Here is an 18,853-nt window from a genome sequence, read left to right as displayed (position 1 = left end):
ACGGTCAATTTTGTTTTGCATTTTTCTGAGTTTATAATGTTTGGTTTTGAGTCGGTTTCAACCCCTAAATAGCCAATTAATTCCCGTAATCCGACTACAAACGGAACTTCCTATCAAAAGTCTACCCTGAAAATTTCCCAAACACAAAACGAGGGGAACACACAATCGTCACCTCTTCGGCCTGTCTTCGTGCAATTTTCATTGAATTCGTCCCCGAAGTTAATGCAATTCCAATTCAACCGCCTCAAGTGGGCGATCAGCTGTTACTCGGTGCGTGCAGCGCAGCTTTGTTGCTTTCTTTTGAGTTGTTCGCCTCCGTCTGGTTTCGCGTAAAGTGTGGGAGCTTTGTTTTGATTTCTCGCGTTTATTTCTTTCCCAATTTAGTGAAATCCAATTAGAGTGGTGTTTTCGTTTCGATCCGCGGTGGATTTGGCGTTGAGTTTTTGGATTTGAGTCCTTCGCGGCGCAGGCAAAGTTGGAGGAAGTTCCTGGCCTAGAGGAAGCGTCGCAAGTGGAACAAAGATTTGCCAGTCAACGATAAGATATTGCGATAAGATTGCGTGCGGAGGCCTGAGTTTGATTTCAGCTGAGTTCAGTTACTTTTCGGGGGTATTTTGTTGCCTCAAGGCTCTCCCCAAGGAGCCCATCGTGAGGGAGTTACTGCGGGCGGATCCGCGTCTTGGAGTCGATGCGCGCCATTAGCGTCCAAACAACACCCGTTCACCTTGCTGCCGTGTAATTGTCGCAAATTCGATTAGCTAACGGCCGCAGAGAAACTAGTTTCCGCCAACAACGACGCTCGGCACGGTAACAACAAAAAACAGCTGCATCGAGCTCGACACTTGTCCAAACGACGCCCGGGGAGTCTTGGTTGCGGCGGCGGGCGGACAACGGCTGGCCCGTACACTCTGGCGTGAAATTTTGCTGGCGCACATAAATTTTGCATGGTGGTCCGGCGCACTGGCACCTCCGCACCAGTCAAGTTCGAGGAGAAGCGTGTGTGTGTGAACGCCCAGCAAGGGACCAGCTGAAGTTCCGAGGCGCTCCCCATCGGCCCCAACGGCTGACTCGCATCCAGTTCGTCACTGCCGCCCCTGCGGCGCTACTCTACCATAAACAGCGGAAAAGTTTATCCTCCACCCTGCGTTCCGTCGATTGCGGGCGATAGTGTAAATCGGACAGTCCCAGTGAGAAGAGAAGTTCCACGCTCGCGTTCGTCGGTGACGGTCACGCCAAGCAATTAGTTTTTCCCAAGTTTTCCCGTGTTGCGGATGCTCCGTGTGAGTCCTGTCGAGTGATAAGAAGGGACACTGCCCGCTGATAAGAGCCCAAAAACAACAAGAGTCAGAGCCAGAGGAGCACAGACGACGATTTCCCCGATTTTTCATTGAGTTTCCTTCGCTCCGTGTAGTGTGCACTCGTTACGTTCGCATCTGACGCGATTTTCCTGCGGGCATTGTGCTTTGCGATTTTCATTTGTTTCGGTTCTCGTTTGATTCGATTTCAAGCTTCCCTGCGGAGGGTCTTGTGCCGAAACTGGTCGCCGGAAAAGTGGAAAAGTGAAGCGTAATTGGGTGTATCAGTGGGGCTGGTCTGCCGCCTGCGTCTGTAGTGTGCGAGCTCAATTAGAGCACGGAGAACATTAACCTGGACTGGTATCTCGAGTGTAACACGTTTTCCACTAATAATCGATATAATGTGCCGAGGAGGTTTCTAGCACCCGCCAAGACAGCTTGGTAATTAGGTAAGTGAGATAATGCCAGTTAGTCTTCGTCTTTTTTAGGTTTCCGAGTTTCCTCACCTTCGTTTTGGAGGAGGCTGAGCCTCCAAGTCCTGCTCTTGCCGGCCCGTAAAGACCAGCACACAACTCTGTACTCAGGAACCCTATTTGATTGCCAGGTCAAGAAGTCGTCTCAAAACTCTGGACAGCACGGCTCCACGAAGCCTCTCAGCCTAACCTCCTTCTCCTCCAGACGCCACAACCCCCAACCGCTCTACCTCCAAAACCAATCACCAGACACGCCACGAAACCTTCTCCATCCCAACAAAAGAACTTTGATTTGTTGTCATTATCCCAGTCGGCTGAATTATGTCGAAGGTCATTGCGGTCCTAGCCACGATCTCCACGCGTGCATATTCCAAACAATCACTAATCAGGCGAGCGTACGAATCACCACCGCATTACGTCATATCTCGACACGCGCTACGAGCGCCCAGTACGCATCCCGCAACTTCCGACGAGGAGATGACTTGCGAGTACGCACTCCAGGCAGGACTTTCCCGTCTCCCTCTACATTTTCCTGTTCCCATTCCACCCTGTGTGGAGCATCTTTGACCGGTCTCTGGACCATTAATAATGCACGAGACAGAATGACACAGTTTCGCCAGCGACAGACGGACGGGACGAAACAGGACGTTTTGCTGGAATGCGTCAAGAGTGCAGGTCATAGTTCACAGTTCGAAATGACTCCAGGATGCGTCCGAATGCATCAGTTCATGTGTTTTGTTTCCAGCTGGCTGCATCCTTTTACCAGCAGGCAACATCCTCGGGAAGTGCACCATCCGCTTCCCTGGTCCCGCCACCCCTACTTCAAGACAAGATAACTCCTCCAGCCTCCCTCAGTAACTCCTCAAGCTCATCTTGCTAAATCCATTCCTGTGCCCATCCAACTTCCTCCGAACGCCGTAAATCAGCTCCTTTCCATCCGAGAAACAAATCTAACAACGAATTCACTGAGTTCGTCCATCATTCGAGGGACAAACAGTTTTGAAACTTGGAGCATTTTGGAAACTAGGCCAGAAACAGCACCGTTGGGGCTGTTGGTGGCGGCTATGCGGTAACAGGAGTCGTGAAAGACACTCATCGATTCAATGCGCTCAATGGCGCTCTTCAGCGCTGGCTAGAATTGTTATTTGGCTTTGGATAATTGAATTTAAGATGTGCGCTCGCTGGGAAGTTTGGAATTCACTCGAATAAGGTCAGACAAAGTACATCCGACCGGGCGAGCGTGTGTATGCTTCCGGTTTTGTTTGGAAAATTTATGGAAATGTTTGGGAGTCGCGTGGGGAAAATTTCATTAGAAACTCGCTAAGTTTATGTTTGGCCATCTCCGGGAGGTTGAATAGTCGTTGGATATTGAAGTTGGAACGGTTGGGATCTTGTTATCCTGATTTGCATGGAGATATCGGGTCAGGAGGATTCGACAAAGGCTGGGATAGAGGAACGTGTGTTTGACCAAAGGGGGAGCCGACTTGGAACATCAACTTCTTTTAAGACTTTGGGAAAGATTGAATGAGAACAGTATATTGTTGCTATGTGCTAAGGGTGGCTAGGATCGCCTGGCTCCTCTCCAGCCTTTATGGAAAAATTTTAAAGCAGATATTGGATTTCATATTCCACTTGTCCGCTGGAACTTGGTTTTTTTTTTTCATTTTTAAATCAGGTCATGTTTTACAAGATATATTGTATCTAAATTGTTTTAAGGTAGGGTCCCAAGGAGTAAATGTCGAGCGAGGGATGAAAACCATGCACTTCCTTTCCCCAAAGTCGCTTGTTCTTATTTCCTAGAAGTTTTTCAACTCGGGGCGCTCAAAAGAGCTCCGTGCTCGAGAAGAATCTCGTCCCTCTTTCTCTTCACCTCCTGAAGGGTCTGTTGTCCTGTTTCCTGTCCTCATTTTATTCTCCCACTGTTCTTGGTGAGAAAGTTTCTGTTTCCTACTTCAGGGATATGTGAAATTAATACCTTCTTTACCGATAACTAAAAAGGCGAGTTTCCTTCTATGATCAAAACCCATTTACTTAATTCGGGAATCAATTATCCCTTCCTTAGGCCCAGATTTTCAGAAAAACAAGGATAATGCCTGCGAAATGAAGGACGGCTTGAAGAAGGAAAGCATTTACTTTTTTGTTTCATTGTCTGCGAAACAAAATTGTTTACCCTTGAAGCCCTTGCATTGAAGTGTCCTTCTCTCTCTGTCTGTCTCTCGGTTTTTGAGATACTTTATTTTTGCAACATTCCTTTCAATCTGTCCACACGTCTAGGCAAGTAGGTAGCTATCAGTGACCGCTCCGAGGTACCCAATTAGCGCTGTGGTGCCTTATTTTGATGCCACAAAATCTTAAGACAATGATCACTGTAGGAAGAACAAGAGGAGCAGAACCCAGTCGACTTAGATCATCAGAGCCAGCCGTAGAATTTACGAAGAATAGTGACTCCCGTACCCTACAACTAGGGTTCTCTTTGAGGTCCTGAAAGTATTGTTTACCTTGTGTCCGCAGCCTGGCTTTAGTTAGAGCCTGAAGTGCTGCACAATTTCGGCAATCCGAATTGTAGTATATATCGAGTCAGTCGGCATGGTCCCCTGTAGGACAGTATTCCGTCAAAAGCTCTCGCGATCGGGTCTTGTTATAGAAGGGTCAAATTTTCCTCAACCTCTTGAAGATGGTGAAGCCAGCGACTCATGTAGTCTGACAGAACTGCACGCTACAGCTCATTCAATGTGGGGGGTCCAGTGTAAGGAGATACAAAAGTACATTGAGGGCATCTGCCGAGCAGGACTGTAGAGCCCTAGTAGCACCCGCATATGCGGTTTTTTTGAATCCTATTAAGTTTAGTTCTATTATATTTCTTACATGATGCCGGCCACCACACGATACCATCCTCGGCCGAACATCTGATTTGTTTATAAAGGTCCTCTGGCAGGGGTAGAAGGCTATACAAGTTTTCTTAATGCCTTCTGAAATGTGGAGAAGAGGATCCTCCCCATGGTTGTCCTTAGGTGCATATCGAGGACGCGCTCTAGAGTCTTCAACGGGAAAGAGGTGAGACTGATTGGCCAAAAGTTTTCCGCGGACTTATGGCGCACCTCTCGGAATGAAAACCATGCGCACGCATCTCCAGAAGAGCGGTACCTCTCTGAACGAAATACAGCTCCGGTAAATTCCTACTAGCCACGGCACAACCCTTTCCTGCTGTTTCTGGAACATTACTGGTGTTATGCTCTCTGGACTGAGAAATTTATATGTCGAGAAGTCGTTTATAGCTCAGCTGATTTTACTTTTATTCTCGCTAATTATGAATTTGATAATCTTATACGACTGGGGTCGCATACCCTCCAAGCAAGGTTCTGACTAACAATCCTCCTGGCTGGCGAGGAAGTGCATATGGACTAGCAGTTTTAGGGTCTCACCACAATATTCTGAAAAACAGCCTTCCGACTTTTTAAGAAAAGATGGGCTCCTTTTCTTGCCCAAGATCTTACTGAGTCTCACCGACTCGCAGACTCGCTGGTGCTTTCAATATCTTGACACTGGTTCAGTCACGAATGTCCCCTGCCAGTCTTGATGGCCGACTTGTACCTCTTTAGGTAGTAATTGTATGGCTGCCACTACGAGGGTCGTTTGAAAAGTCCGTGCAAAAACGGAATCGTGTGAAGTGTTACAAGGACGGCTTGCAGCAGTTTCAGAAGAATCCGCAGGACTTTAAGCGTCATTTCGTCACTGTGGATGAAACTTGGATCCACCAGTACACTTCTAAGACCAAAGGAGCAATCTAAACAATGGTTTATCAAGGGGTACTCTACACCGAAGAAGGCGAAAACAGCTCCTTCGGCTGGAAAGATTATGGGGACTGTTTTTTGGGATTCGCAAGGAATAATCTTAATCGACTATTTGGAAAAAGGTACAACTATTACGGGTCCATATAATTCATCAATATTGGACCGTTTGAAAACCGAGCTGCAAGAAAAATGCCCACGATTGGCCCAGAAAAAAGTCCTATTCCATCCCGACAACATACCAACTCACGCCTCAGCAATTAATGGAAATAGGGTTCCAACTCGTCTCACTATATATTTATTTTTAGATATTTAGGTTAGGTAGGTTCTGAATTAACTGATCCTTTTCGGATTCCGCACTCTTCCCGAAAGGTCAAAATTAATAACGGAGTTGGAAAATAAAAAACCTTAAAAAGGTTCACCCCGAACTATTAAGTACTTTTTATTTTTGCACGGACTTTTCAAACGACTCTCGTATATGTTCTTGTAGCAGAAGATCTCATTGGTCGGCTTTTTAAGGTTGGACAGATCTACATTCCACCACGGTGGCAATGTCTTTTTACTGTACTTTCTACGACACGACAGTTTAAAGGCGGTTTCGAATTTTTCCAGAGCCCCGATTTTTGACTCCAGTTCGTCTGTCATCCCATTGCATTACGAGCATCGGATAGTTTTTGTTGATAACTTGACTAAATTTCCTTCGGTGGATCTTACTGAAATCTCTGAAACGGTAGGAGACCTCTACGCGAGATTCAAGCTGTGATTTGAGAAGGATCTCTGGTAAGACATTGTCCAGTTCTCTATCCTAAAAGTCTCATTTTCGGTAAGTTGAGGGACCTTTTCCCAACCGCAAACGTGTGCGCTGCATTGGTGTCGCAACCTATCAACATGTTGGTGTTTCCGTTGCAATGGTGGACGTCAGATATTCTAGTTCTTCTGGTGGAATAGTTCGGCCATGAGTCATGTATACTGCGCTCCCACCTGCTCCAGTTTGACCAAGGTTATGGGTAAGTTTTTCTGGGAGGAGGAACAGCAGATAAGCTAAGTTTCCCCATCTCGACTGCTGCAGAGCATCGTGTTTCGCGGATCGGAAGACATATCTTTGCGTTCCTGAGTTCGATCCGGACATTGTAGTCCGCCTTTCCCAGTGCCTCCACGCATTCTTTATTTATGTAGAGTACGAAAAGTTGACTACTCATTTGGGGTGCTTCCTTCTTAATCATCAGTCCCCTATAGGATTGCTGGCGTTTTGAAGACGTAAATATGGACCAGGAAAGTTCCTGAAGAATTGTTCCTCGCATGTTATGAGATGATACCCACGGACCACCTGAGAGTGATCAAAGCACGGGATGGATTCGCCTGTTTGTCCTTGTCATCCAGGAGATCTTCGATGATCATCTCCGATAGCCTCTTCTGAATGTTGGCCCACAACTTCATTTTGTCAGAATTAAAATCTAATCTAAATCTAAGTAGCCCCTTGCTTCGCCAGCCGGCAGTTGCTGCTCCGCTGGTTGAAGAGTTGCTTGGCCTCCTTTGCACAGACTGCTGCTTTTGTTTTGCGTTGCACCTTCTGTTGGTCACCCAGGCGTTTTTTTGTTGTATTCCTCGAAAAACGCCTCGCATTTAGTGAATTATTCTTCGCAATCTTGCTGAGAATGTCCTGAGCTCCTGAGCCTCCTTCATTGCGCGGTTCCAGTTGTCTCTTGCCACATTGAAGGCTAGGAAGTTGTTCCAGTTCGCAATCCTTCTCAAATTCCTGAAAGCCAGCTGCTTAGCCCGAAAGGCATGTTTTAAATCCGCGTTTCTATCTATTGTTTCAGGTATGTTTTTAATACTGGTGGGAAGATAGATTGCGGAAAGCCTATGATGACTTGATCTTGTAGCTTTGCATGAGGATTGCCTGATATTGGCTATCGGAGATCTCTTCCTCTAGAGCATCTCGAAGGCAGTTGGTCGACTCTGAGTTGGAGAGGGTTATGTCGCGGGTAGATTTGGAGAGGGTTATGTCTCGGACAGAGTCGGCAGGGTTTGAGCCAGCTAGGAATTTGAAAAAACCAGATTTACCATTGTTTAGGGGCGGAAATTGGAGCTACCAACAGTCGCTGTTAATGTTTAGATTGTCCACAGTGGTTGTACGGTTGTCCTAGGCATCTCGAATATCTTGGCTTCGTGAGCTGGTCGCTAGCTTTTTTAAGGTTTTAAGGACCTGTGATACCATTTTTTAATATTCGGAGACGTTAAAGTAAGAAGGGCTGTCGAAGACGTGTAGAGCCTGTGGCCTGGAAGGGGTTGTCGAGCCTACCTTGCCTTGTTTTGGTTTTTTTTTCGGAAATTTCGTTCCAATGGCAAAACGTACTAGTACCGCTCACCACTTGGTTGGCATCGGCTTGGAATGTTTTTAGAATGATTCCGATCCGCGGATCTGAGGATCACGAAGATTGAGTCTAGAGATTTATCAGAGCTAACATTTTTTAAGGAATTAGATAAAGTTTTGTTTTTGCCACTTCGGGCATCCACTATTCCTGGCATTGTGATCGGGATTGCTGCACAAGAAACAGGACTTCTCTTAGCAGGCCTCATCATATTTGCCCTCTATAAGGCAGTCATATTTGGCCTTAGAAGGAATCATACCCAAGTTGTCTTCCCTTACAGCTTTCGAGCTTTGGTTTACAGTGTCAATATTGTAGTCCTGCGAGATTTGGTAATGCTGAGAGCAATCATCATCCTTGCGATATTCACAAAATGTTTGTCTTCAATGCAGTAATTGTTTGCAAGGAATATCAAGAGGGGTGAACATTTCCACTACCTGCATTTACTATTCCTTCGCTTCTCCAATATTTCCTGCTGACTTGACAGTGCAAAAACTTGAAAACCACCACCTCAACCCGCATCTTGGTGTCATCTCTCATCAACTAGACAAGCAGTCACCTCTTCAGCTAATCTAGAAACCTATTCCATCTAAAAATAGCTGCCGAAATACCGCATTTATCTCACCCGTTTACCTACTAACCCTTTGAATTGCAAATTTCAGGATTCAGTTAACGCCAAGTCCTTTAAGCAGATAATTTGACTTTCAAAATTCGCTGGAGCACTCTTGAAATTAATTTTGCATACATGAGGGGTTTCCACCGAAAGTTTTCGCGTATTCCGCTTAAAAAATTATCCTTGCCACGAATGACGAAGGAGTTCATACATAATATGGAGGTCAGAAGTTTGTTGGCGTCCTTTTTCCCACTTGTAAGTTCGTCCTTCACAACCAAACGGTTGGTGACTACAAACAACTGAAAGGTAGATGGTACCTACCCTCCTCAAGTCGCTTTCGGTCTCCTCGTCTTTAGAGATTTCGTTTCGTCGCATTAATTCCAAGGACGACATTCTGACTAGTGGATGATTGGCGGTTAGGGTTTTTTTGCCGGGTTTTGTTGAGTTATTATGTGTTTTCCAGTCTAGGGTTTCATCCGCTTTCATTCTTTTGATATACGCGAGCTTTGTGTGGCGTCTTAGAGAGAGCATTGTTTGTAGTGTATTTCTCTTCAGCTCCTCCATGGAAGGACGGCAAGGAACGATTGTATTGCTGCGCTCGAGGACAACAAATATTTGAAGAAAATTATGTTGCTAGTTCGTCAGGACGACGACGCTCCGATGGAACCCTACCAGACAACAGTAAAAAAGAAGATTTAATGGAAGAATTTATTTTCTTTTCAACTTCAAGACGATGGCGTGTCCCTTTCCGTCAGTTGGAATGGGGTTGGTCCCGAGACGAGTTTCTTTTTAGTGATTTTATTCTCAATATAAATAGCCCACTTTAATGGGATCTTATTCGTACGACAGGGACTCACTATCTCGAGCTGGACCCTGTCTGAAAGAAGCATAGAAGCAACTTATCCGTAGCTTTAGTGTGGTCATAAAACTTGAAGGAATGAAGCCCTTCGGATTTTTCAAGAGAGGAGACACTGTTGACGGATTACTAACACAGAATCCGGTTAGAGCGTGGAGGAATTGCGAAAATTTAATGACTGATATAATTTTCTCGTAGAAAATATAATTAAATGTTGAAATGGATTTAATGCAATGCATCTCGAGGATGTCCGTGGGCTGTACTGGGATGTTTATGTATAGTTTTGAGCGGAAAATTGCCTCGCATTTAAGCGATGAATGGTTCTAGTGGAGGCATTGACGGGAAAACGGCAATTTTCTTTTGAGTCTCCTTTGCTTTTGCCAAGTGTTTTTGCAACATTGTACGTGGTTTATTGCATGTTTAGAGATAAAGTGGATTTCCGCAGATGCATCTTGAAAGTTTCAATAATTTTCTTCCTGGTTTGATAGATGTAGAGGTTTTGTGCTTTTTGGCATTGCATCTAATGGGGTGTGGATTTGTGGGATCTTGAGGAAGTTTTATTGCTTTCTGGGACCTAGCTTTGTTCATGTTGGACTAAAAGCCGTGAAGGTGAAGGCCGGATTGTGTTTATGTTGGGTTTTGAAGCGCCATGGGGCTGTCTTATGATGTTTTTCGGCCCCGAATTCGGTTTGTCTGTGAAGGAAGTTTCCATTGCCAATGACAATACCTAATTTGAATGATATAAAAGCATCAAAAAAGAATTGTCAGAAATTATCTTGGACCCTTTTGATCCAACTCTAAGCGCATAACTCAACACCAGACCATCCCAACTAAATCCCAATTCGACTACAAAATGTCTCTTTACCTCCTGGGATATTATCCTCATCATCGCACTGTGACCACTTTACCGCACCTTCTTGAGAAAGTGAAACGTTCTGTCGATGGGAAACAGCTTCCTTAACGGCTCCTTGCTCTTCTGGTCGTCTTTAATAATGGTTGCAACGAAAAAAAAGTGGATTGCTCACTTGGATGCATTTCTAAAAATAGCCGAATGTTCACACTCAACTGAGTTCTCAATGGACGTAGAGAGTGGTCTTCTCTTTTTAGTTGCTTGGTCTTTTTGTTCCCAAGTGGATTTCCTATTGAGGCGACAATGATGTTAGTGATATGACGTAAATGTGCATTGGCAAAATTTCTTTATCTTACGTTTTGTTTTGAGGGTTTTAAAGGAGATGCGTAGAAAGTTTGTAATTGAAAGTTCTTGACTCTTGAAAAGTGGAACCGTTCAATTGAAGTTTCAATTCAAGGAAGTGGTGGGATGCTAGTCATTTCGGGAAGAATCTTGTAGCCAACACTTTCTAGCCTTAGTGTCGGTGATTCCATCGTACGCAAACGCCGAATTCCTAAGAGCAGCCCACACATGCAATTGGCTAGATTCAGTCCCCTTATAAGTAGTAATAGTAAGCGTAGTCTCGGTCTGACTTGGAAGATTAAATATTGGAAAGGTGGCCAACTCTTTCAGAACGATGCTGTCTGATGTAGTATATGCCGGACGATATTTAGCTAAAGGAGCTATAACTATCAGGCAATCTGCATGGAGATCAAGGGGGGTTGATCTTCTAAACGAGGTTTTGCAAAGTACTGAATTGCTTGCTTTTGAGGGTGGCTCGTTTTTCGCGGCATTCGCGACTGGTAGATCGCTGAACCGTACGGTCATAGGAAAAGTCACCTAGATCACCCAATAGATCACAGAAATATGCGATCCTACTATGCCCAGAAGGCGATTGGTAGCCAGTAGACAATCCATTTATTGGTGGAAAAATGAACTCATAACGCCGTGGACTGCATCCTTTTGAGCAGGACGACTATGCCAGAGGCTTAGAAGGAAACCGAGTAGCAATGATCGAAAGGAAGCATACAGGCAATGGTGAGGTCACCGAAAAGATACCATCCAAAGAAATTAAAGAAACAACTGCGTGAGGATGCTGATATAAACCTTTGATGTGAGGCTGGAAGGGGTGAGAATAAGATCACTTCAGGTCACGTGTCATAAATTGTTGGCATTTTGTTTCCTCACCAAAATAAGAATGTGGGGCAAATGGTAGTCTAATCCCAGTGTGAGATATCTCCTCACTCTGAGTTTGAACGGGGGTAAATATGCTGCAGGTCGTGACAATAAGGCGTCGGATTTGGATGGCATTCGCAACAGCGCAACCGCCTAACCTACTCCCTGTCCACTGGCAATAACAAAACTGACACTGCTTCTTAAAGTCAATAAGCCAACTGGAAACACTGCATCATATCGCCCAATCTGCTTGTTGGATGCAATGGGAAAAATAATGGAAATAGTCATCTACGACAAACTGCTAATCATCGACTATGTACTGTCAGAGCGCCAGTAAAGGTTTCCATACCAACTCCACGGGCAACCACCCCTCTTAAATCTTTACCTTCATGGCTGTAGATAGCTTTACGTTCAATAGGAAGAAGGGCAACGGGGATCGCTCCAGCGATCACCATTACAGCCGGCTCTGAGACAATACGATAAATAGACGCCATCCGCAAGACTCCATGATCCCTGCAGAGAACGCAATTTTCGCTTTGGTTGCAGGTCTTGGCTTGGTGACCTACCTGACCGCTGTCCTCCTGTTGGGTCCCTTGTAAGTTGCTGACGTCTGTCCGTAGTTCAAACACCTGTAGCATGCATACTATCGATTTAATTTTGATTTCCCCGTTGCTAAGGAGCTTCCTCGTGTATTGTTCTGGGACTTCCACTAGCTAGTTTTTGGCCTTGAGCATTCACAGAAGTGATACCTATCTGGGCATTGGTTTCCTCTGGACATTCACGGTCTAAGGCCTGGACATTTACGGTCAAGGCCTCATCCACTTCGACATTTTTTGTAAAGCATTAAGTTCTCGGATTTCTAGAGAACATATAAGACATCTCCCCCAGTAACCCCTTAACCGCTTCGCAGAACGAACTCTTGCTAGTCGTTTGCTAGTCCTCTTCGTCCTGTCTTGTCTTATGGGTAAAGCCGATTATCTAGTCCTTCTTTTTTCTGTTTCCGGTTTTCGGTTTGCCGCCTCGATGTCTTTGGACAGACGGGTCTCTGATGGCGTAGCGAGTTTTTTCTTTGCCTTCTTTCTTTAGGGCTTTGGGAACTACTTGGATAAAGTCTCCTTCAGGCGCGTCTCTCTTTTCCCACTTTTTCCCCAATTCACTTTCCAGTGGGCGATTTGCAATCTGTTTGGCGTTCACAGTGTTCTCAGCGGGACGTGTGGCTGTTTTCCACGCGAGATGCGGTCCAGAAGTTCCTCCAGTTCCATTAGCCCGTTTTTGATGCCTTTGCTGACGTTCTTCTGGACGAACATTGCCGATCTTCCTCGGTTCTAGCTGGGATGGTCGACTGCCCTTGCGCTGGGTTCATGTCCATCTGCTCAGCACTAGCGATTTTGACGATTTTTTCCGGAACAAGGACAGAAATATCAAGATCTTGCGTACCTCTTGTGTGGTGATTTCATCCATATCTTTTGTACCCTATAATGATATATACCTGCACTTGTCCGGGGTTACGTGAATGAATTTCTTGACTAATTTCTGAAGTCAGTTGATTAATTTCCCTTAAGTTCTCGAGTTCTGGATTTACCTCGGCTTTTCTGGGAATGTCCAGGTATGATAATCACCTTCGGTCGTATCCTCCTCATATCTCCCCTTTTCTTACGTACTAAAATTCTCTAGGTATCCTGCTTTTGGGGTCTTCTTCTTTTCTCGGGCTTGAGCTTTACTTAGTGCCATGAAACTTACCCCCAATTATTCACGTTGAAAACGACAGGTGATGTCGTTAGAGGCGGAGCAGTTCATCAGACCCGAGAAAAGTTTAAAAAATATATATAAATGCAGATATGTTTCACGCTATTATAGGAAGGGGAGGTTCCGAAGGTGGAGACGAGAGGGGTAGTCCACACGAAGAAAGTTTTACTTAAAGAAGAATCTACTCTGAGGTACTTCTCCGCTGCTGTCTTGAAATCGACGGGGAATTCTGAGAACTGTGGGAATCCTTTCTTTGGTTAGGATGACCACTTCCGTTTTCTTCAGGTGCGGTTTGTCGGGCATCTCGGGACGTAGCAACCCATCATATGAGGCGCTCCGTTAATTTGGACCAAGAATAGGAGATACGATTTGTCGGGCATCTCGAGTCATAGCAGACCATCATATGAGACAGTCCAGGAATCAGGAATAAGAATAGATTCATCAGATGCTCCCGATGTGACCTTCATCCGTCTCTGCTCTTCTCGGGACTCAGAGAGTATGAAGCGACTTCTTAGGTAGCTCCCCTATTGGCAAAGCTAGCCTGAGATCTGAAAACGATTTTCCAACACCTCAAACTTGCTGGCCCGTCTGACAGAAGACATTCCTTAGGTTCAGCGTAACGAGTAGTACGCCTCCTTGACAGCGACGGCTGTTTCAGTTTGTCTGACCGCTTGATCCACTTTCTTCATCGCATCAGTTGTAGGCTCCCTCATTCTATCTTTGCAACAGGTTTGTTGCTGCAAGGATTGAACCTACGAGTCTTGGTTTGAATAGCTTTCCCGCGAGGGTTTCTCTGTCTTTATTTTACAGCGTGAAGGAAAAACACAAAAAGTCGTGGCGCTTTTTTATTTTCATTGACAAGACCTCTTTTGTCAATTCGTTTACAATCAGTAGTACGTCTTTCGTTATCGAAACCATCGGTTTGGATAAGGTGAACAGAAAAAATTGCCTGCATGATCTCCATTTTAGTTACTTTCATGAAACAAAGTGATCGATGAGCTTCCTGCTTTTGGCTGATTAACTTATATCTGATGACGCATGTGTTCTTCTTATTATCGATTTTCCCGACTTTCGACGTAGTACATATCCACTGGACGTTAAAACCTTGAAAAGAGCCGTCCATCACTTCAAAAGAAACGTAGTAACGATCACTGGCCCCACTGGGATTGAGGGCTCTGTAGCAAAGGTTAAGTTGGCGATAGCCCTGCCGGGATTGAGGACTCTGTAGCAAAGGTTAAGTTGATGATTGCCCCTCGTTCGGCTTGATGAGGTGGTTCTCTGGTAGTGGCTACTTTCCTTCCTTTTTTTGGTAGGGCTCTCGCCATCGCAGTTGGCTTTATATATTTTTTATAGCGAAAATTTAATTGTTTTTAAGTCTGATATTTTTTTAAGGATTGCGGGGTCCTAAGTCCGCATCCTCTTTTTTGGTCCACGGACCCCTCGTATAAGCCCTACCACTCAGACGGCTTTACGACTTATATAAAGGAGCACGTGACATTTGTGAGCCGCTTCGGTTACGCTGCTTCCAGGGCAGAGGTGACGATTTGCCTCTGCCCTGGTAAGAAAGCGTAAAGCCGCCTTCGCCTAATATTATTTATTATCCTTTTATCAAATTCCTTCAGTTGTTTTCAAAGTACTGTCCATTAAATTTGATGCACTTGTCAAGTTTTTTTCCTACTTTTTGATGCACCTCTGCAACTCTTGAACGTGATATCGTCCAGTACCTACTACGAAGCTGTTTTGACCACCCCCACACAATCAAAACGCTTCCCTTTATTCTGGAAAACAGGAAATAGTCGCCCGGGGCTAGGTATGGCAACCACAGAGAGTGAAAATAGACAAGTCACCCGTGGGAGGCCAAATTTCAGTTTTCTCGTAACATCGTTTCTGGGCCATTGTCGTGATGGTGGAATCAGTCGCTTGATCGTCAAATTCGGGTGTTTCCTACGCTGACGTGTTAAAGTTTCCATTTAAAAGTGCTGGTTAACAGGTTGGCCATTGGGCAGAAATTCTCGATGTGCAATTCCAAGAACGTCAAAAAACACAATGACTATCGTCTTCACATTTGACCTCACTTACGTCCAGAACGAATATTGTCTTCAAACACTCATATTGGCACGTTTACGTCTATGAATGACAGCGCGCTCTCAGTTACTCCTCCCCTCCTCTCGTGTAAGTGAAAGGAACGGGTAGGATGTAACCTTTTTTGCCCAGATAAATAAAGAGGGACTATTGAAAGGAAGGTCTCAAAGGGGTGTTTCGACATAGGATGCGACGAAAAGGAACGGGATACGCAAAGTAAATAGCTCAAGGTGGAACAAGTCTTGATTCTCGCAATTAGCACCTGCGAAAAACTGAAAAAATTATCAACAAAAGAGTGGTGAATCTAGAGCCTTGTCAAGGAAGTTTGCTGGTATTTTGATCGTGCTGGTGCTTTTTCGCTAAAATTCTTTATAGAACTCCTCTGAATGCATTGAAAAGACTAGAAATTCGCCAAACAATTCCCCTCATTGTTCTGATAATCATAATAAAAATCACGTACATATTCGTACTTAATCAAATCAATACAAAACAAAGCTCTCTTGTTTGCAAACAACATTTCTACGACCTCCAAAAATGCCCCCAAGGTTCCTAAGCAGAAATGCTAAAAATGCTATTCGATGACGTACTTCAGCACATTTGATTTAAATTTAAGCATCTCGAAAACAGCCAACCACTTACGTCTCTTCTCTGAAAATAAAAACAAGAGAAAAAAAAACAACCCCAAGAAAACATGCGTTGCGCGCTTCGCCATGTCATTTGCCAACTGACAATTTCTACCAGAAAACCTAAAAATATGAACAGAGTTCACCTCGCCTTTTCCCTGTCTCAGCAGCTGTGACTTGTGTTGTTTCTCAATTCTCAAAAAGATATCTTACCAGCCAAAGCGAGTCTTAAAAATAAATCAAATTATTGGCTAACGTCGGGCATAGATACTTTCCATTTACGCAAACATAGATACAAAGCGGTTGAATCGGATGTTCTTGGTTCGGGGTTGAAAAATGAAATTATAAACAAAAGTTCGGGAGGTGATATTTTGTGCAGCCTGAAATATGCAAACAATAAAGTCCGGGGCTGAGTAAGGTAAACGGAAGGAGCTACGCGGATGCCTCAGTATCCAATCATCTAAATTTGGATGTCAAATGATTTTCTTTTCTGACCGAGAGCCAAAAAGTTCTACAAAGTAGAGACGACGTCCCTATGCGATATTTTTGCGGAAGAGCTACTCCAATTCCAATTCTCCATGAGTAAGCACTGACTTTGCTTATCGAATTTCATATGGAATAAACCCGAGCTCGATAACAAATTTACTAATCGATTTATCGATTTATCATCCTCGACGAGCTCTATGTTGTTAGTCAAGTGGAACTAAATTGGCTCGAGCATACCGCAATCGGGAGTTTATCTTTAGATATATTCAGTTGACTTCCGGTGTATATTCTGAGTATCGCTTGCTATGCAGGACGTTATAAAGATAAATCGAAATTGACTATCAGTTTCGAGTGTTTACCATTTCAAGATAGTGAATGGAAATTAACAAATTGGATAAGAATGCTACAATGGAACTATTTTTTGGTAGTTCTCTGAGTCAGATTTGAAATCAGGAGATGGGACTCAATCGGTGGGGTCCATAGGTAGGACCCTGATATTACCAGGAGGCCTTAGCTACGATTACGTTCCAAAAACTTGAAAAGATTGAAAAAATCCTACAAACTTTTTAGTCGACCCAGCCCATTCGTCCTTCAAACTAATAGAGACCGAGTGATCGGTCATCCTTGGATTCCTTATAACCTTAGTGGAAGTTTCAGTAATTGCCTGGACAACCAGTGAATCGAAAAGCGTTTCCCTCAATCTAGTCTAAACTGTTCCGGATTGTACCCATGGTTTCTGTTTCAAGATATTCATAGGTAATAGCGCCCGTTTGATTCCATTTCTAGATTCGCCTATTCTACGGAATCAAGTGAGTAATTTGTTTGTCATGCAGCAAACGTTTGAGGTGCCGTAGACCTCAAGTTTACGGAAACACGTACATTAGGTCGTGTGGATTACTCATTCGAAGAGCTTTCAATAGATTAAAAATTTCAAGGATCTTATCTAGTTTTTAATTTCTTGGGTTACTTGAGAAACTGCAGGGAATTTATCTAATAAAAAATACCCAGAAAAGTAAACTCCTGATTACATTTTGTCTTCAAAAAAAGGAGCAAGTAAGTGACTTAACTTACGCTTAAAACTAAGGAAGGAGACGGAATCAAAGAATCCAAGCTGGAGGGCGTTGTATATTGGACCAGTATAATCGCAGGATCGTAGAGTCAAAGTAGCTCTTCAGCTCCACGAAGGGGATTTAAAAAATGTCCTTTCTAGGTGTACTGCAGAAGGTAATGTGGAATATGATTTCTCAGGTGGCAAGGTACCATATTAGGGAAGATTAGACGTTGTTGTTTCGAAGCAATATTGAGGGTGCCAAGCCGGAGAAGATAGTTCACACCGGGAAAGTTCTTTTTGAAAAGGAGGATTGACTGAATTTGCTTTGTACAGCTTCAAGAACAGTTTTCAAGGATGTTTCTAACAAGGGAGTTGAAAGTGTTAAGAAGGGTAGGATTGAACGTACATCTAAGTCTTGAAAGGAGGTCAACAGTGATAGGGGTTATCCACTAGAAGAGTAGGATATTGGGGGAAGGGGAGTTTAAGCGAGTAACACATTCAGTGGCCTATGTTGTCATTTAATGTTAGCTTGTTAACCAAGCACCAACGGAACAGCGTATCTGAGGGTTTCGTCTACGCCAGATGCAAATAATTTAAGGTGGCATGTGAGGGGAGAAGGTCATTAATCAAAAGTAGGAATAGTTGGAACCCAATTGTAGAGTCCTGGAGAGCACCAGAGGAAGTAGAGAAGGAGCGTGAAAAGAAATTCTGCCGGAACGGGTTGATAGGTAGGAAGAGAATGATGAGTTGAGTTAGGAAGGGAAGTTGAGCAGAGAGGTAGAGAGAGTTTAGAGAGGAGAATATTATTGTCAACGTCATCGAAAGCTTTGGAGAAATCGGTGTAAATAGCGTGTACCTCTTGTTTACAGTCAACAATGAGGAGGTTAGAAATTCTGTTGGTACCAGGTCGGACATTGGTGTCAAGATTACTAATGAGGAACTCAACCAACCAACTTATTAGTGGCCGCCAAATGAAGGAAAGAAATTTAGAGCAGTCTGTACCTCCTCCAATTTATGGTTTATATCTAGTAACTGTCGCGTTCTTAGAAAATCCGCGCTGTAAATCTCATCCGTAGAAAGGTACTGTGGCTGAGCAAGTGAAGGTGACATCGTGACCTATCGATCAATAGGAGAATTAAAAACACCGGTACGATTTCATTCTAGTTCTTCTGCTCTTCGTCAGATATTTCGCCAACATTAAATTAAACCTTTCTACCATTCTATCGATGTTTGTTAAATCCAAGAGTAAACCACGTGTTCCATTGGGGTGTTTCTTAATGATCTGTCTTACTTCTGTCTTTGGAACGTTGATCAGCTTTCGCAGAACTTCATCCTCACGATAAAGACATCTTCCAGGGGTAGGCTTTGTCACTGAGCCTCTCCGGTTGGACGATCACATAAAAAAT

The 18,853-nt window shown here is 44.1% G+C and overlaps 1 protein-coding gene across 1 annotated transcript in view; it reads left to right on the top strand.

The window, feature by feature from the left end:
• Nucleotides 1–269: 269 nt before the first annotated feature.
• The window catches only part of LOC119658838, a 143,388-nt gene continuing 124,804 nt past the window's right edge, over nucleotides 270–18,853 (top strand). The window contains exon 1 of the mRNA XM_038066581.1: nucleotides 270–1,744. The gene's annotated coding sequence lies outside the window, so the exon portion shown is untranslated. The remainder of the gene's footprint in view (nucleotides 1,745–18,853) is intronic.

This window comes from Hermetia illucens, chromosome 6 (genome assembly GCF_905115235.1).
Source record: "Hermetia illucens chromosome 6, iHerIll2.2.curated.20191125, whole genome shotgun sequence".
Classification (NCBI taxonomy): Eukaryota; Metazoa; Arthropoda; class Insecta; order Diptera; family Stratiomyidae; genus Hermetia; species Hermetia illucens.
This window is presented reverse-complemented; position numbering and strand designations above follow the sequence as displayed.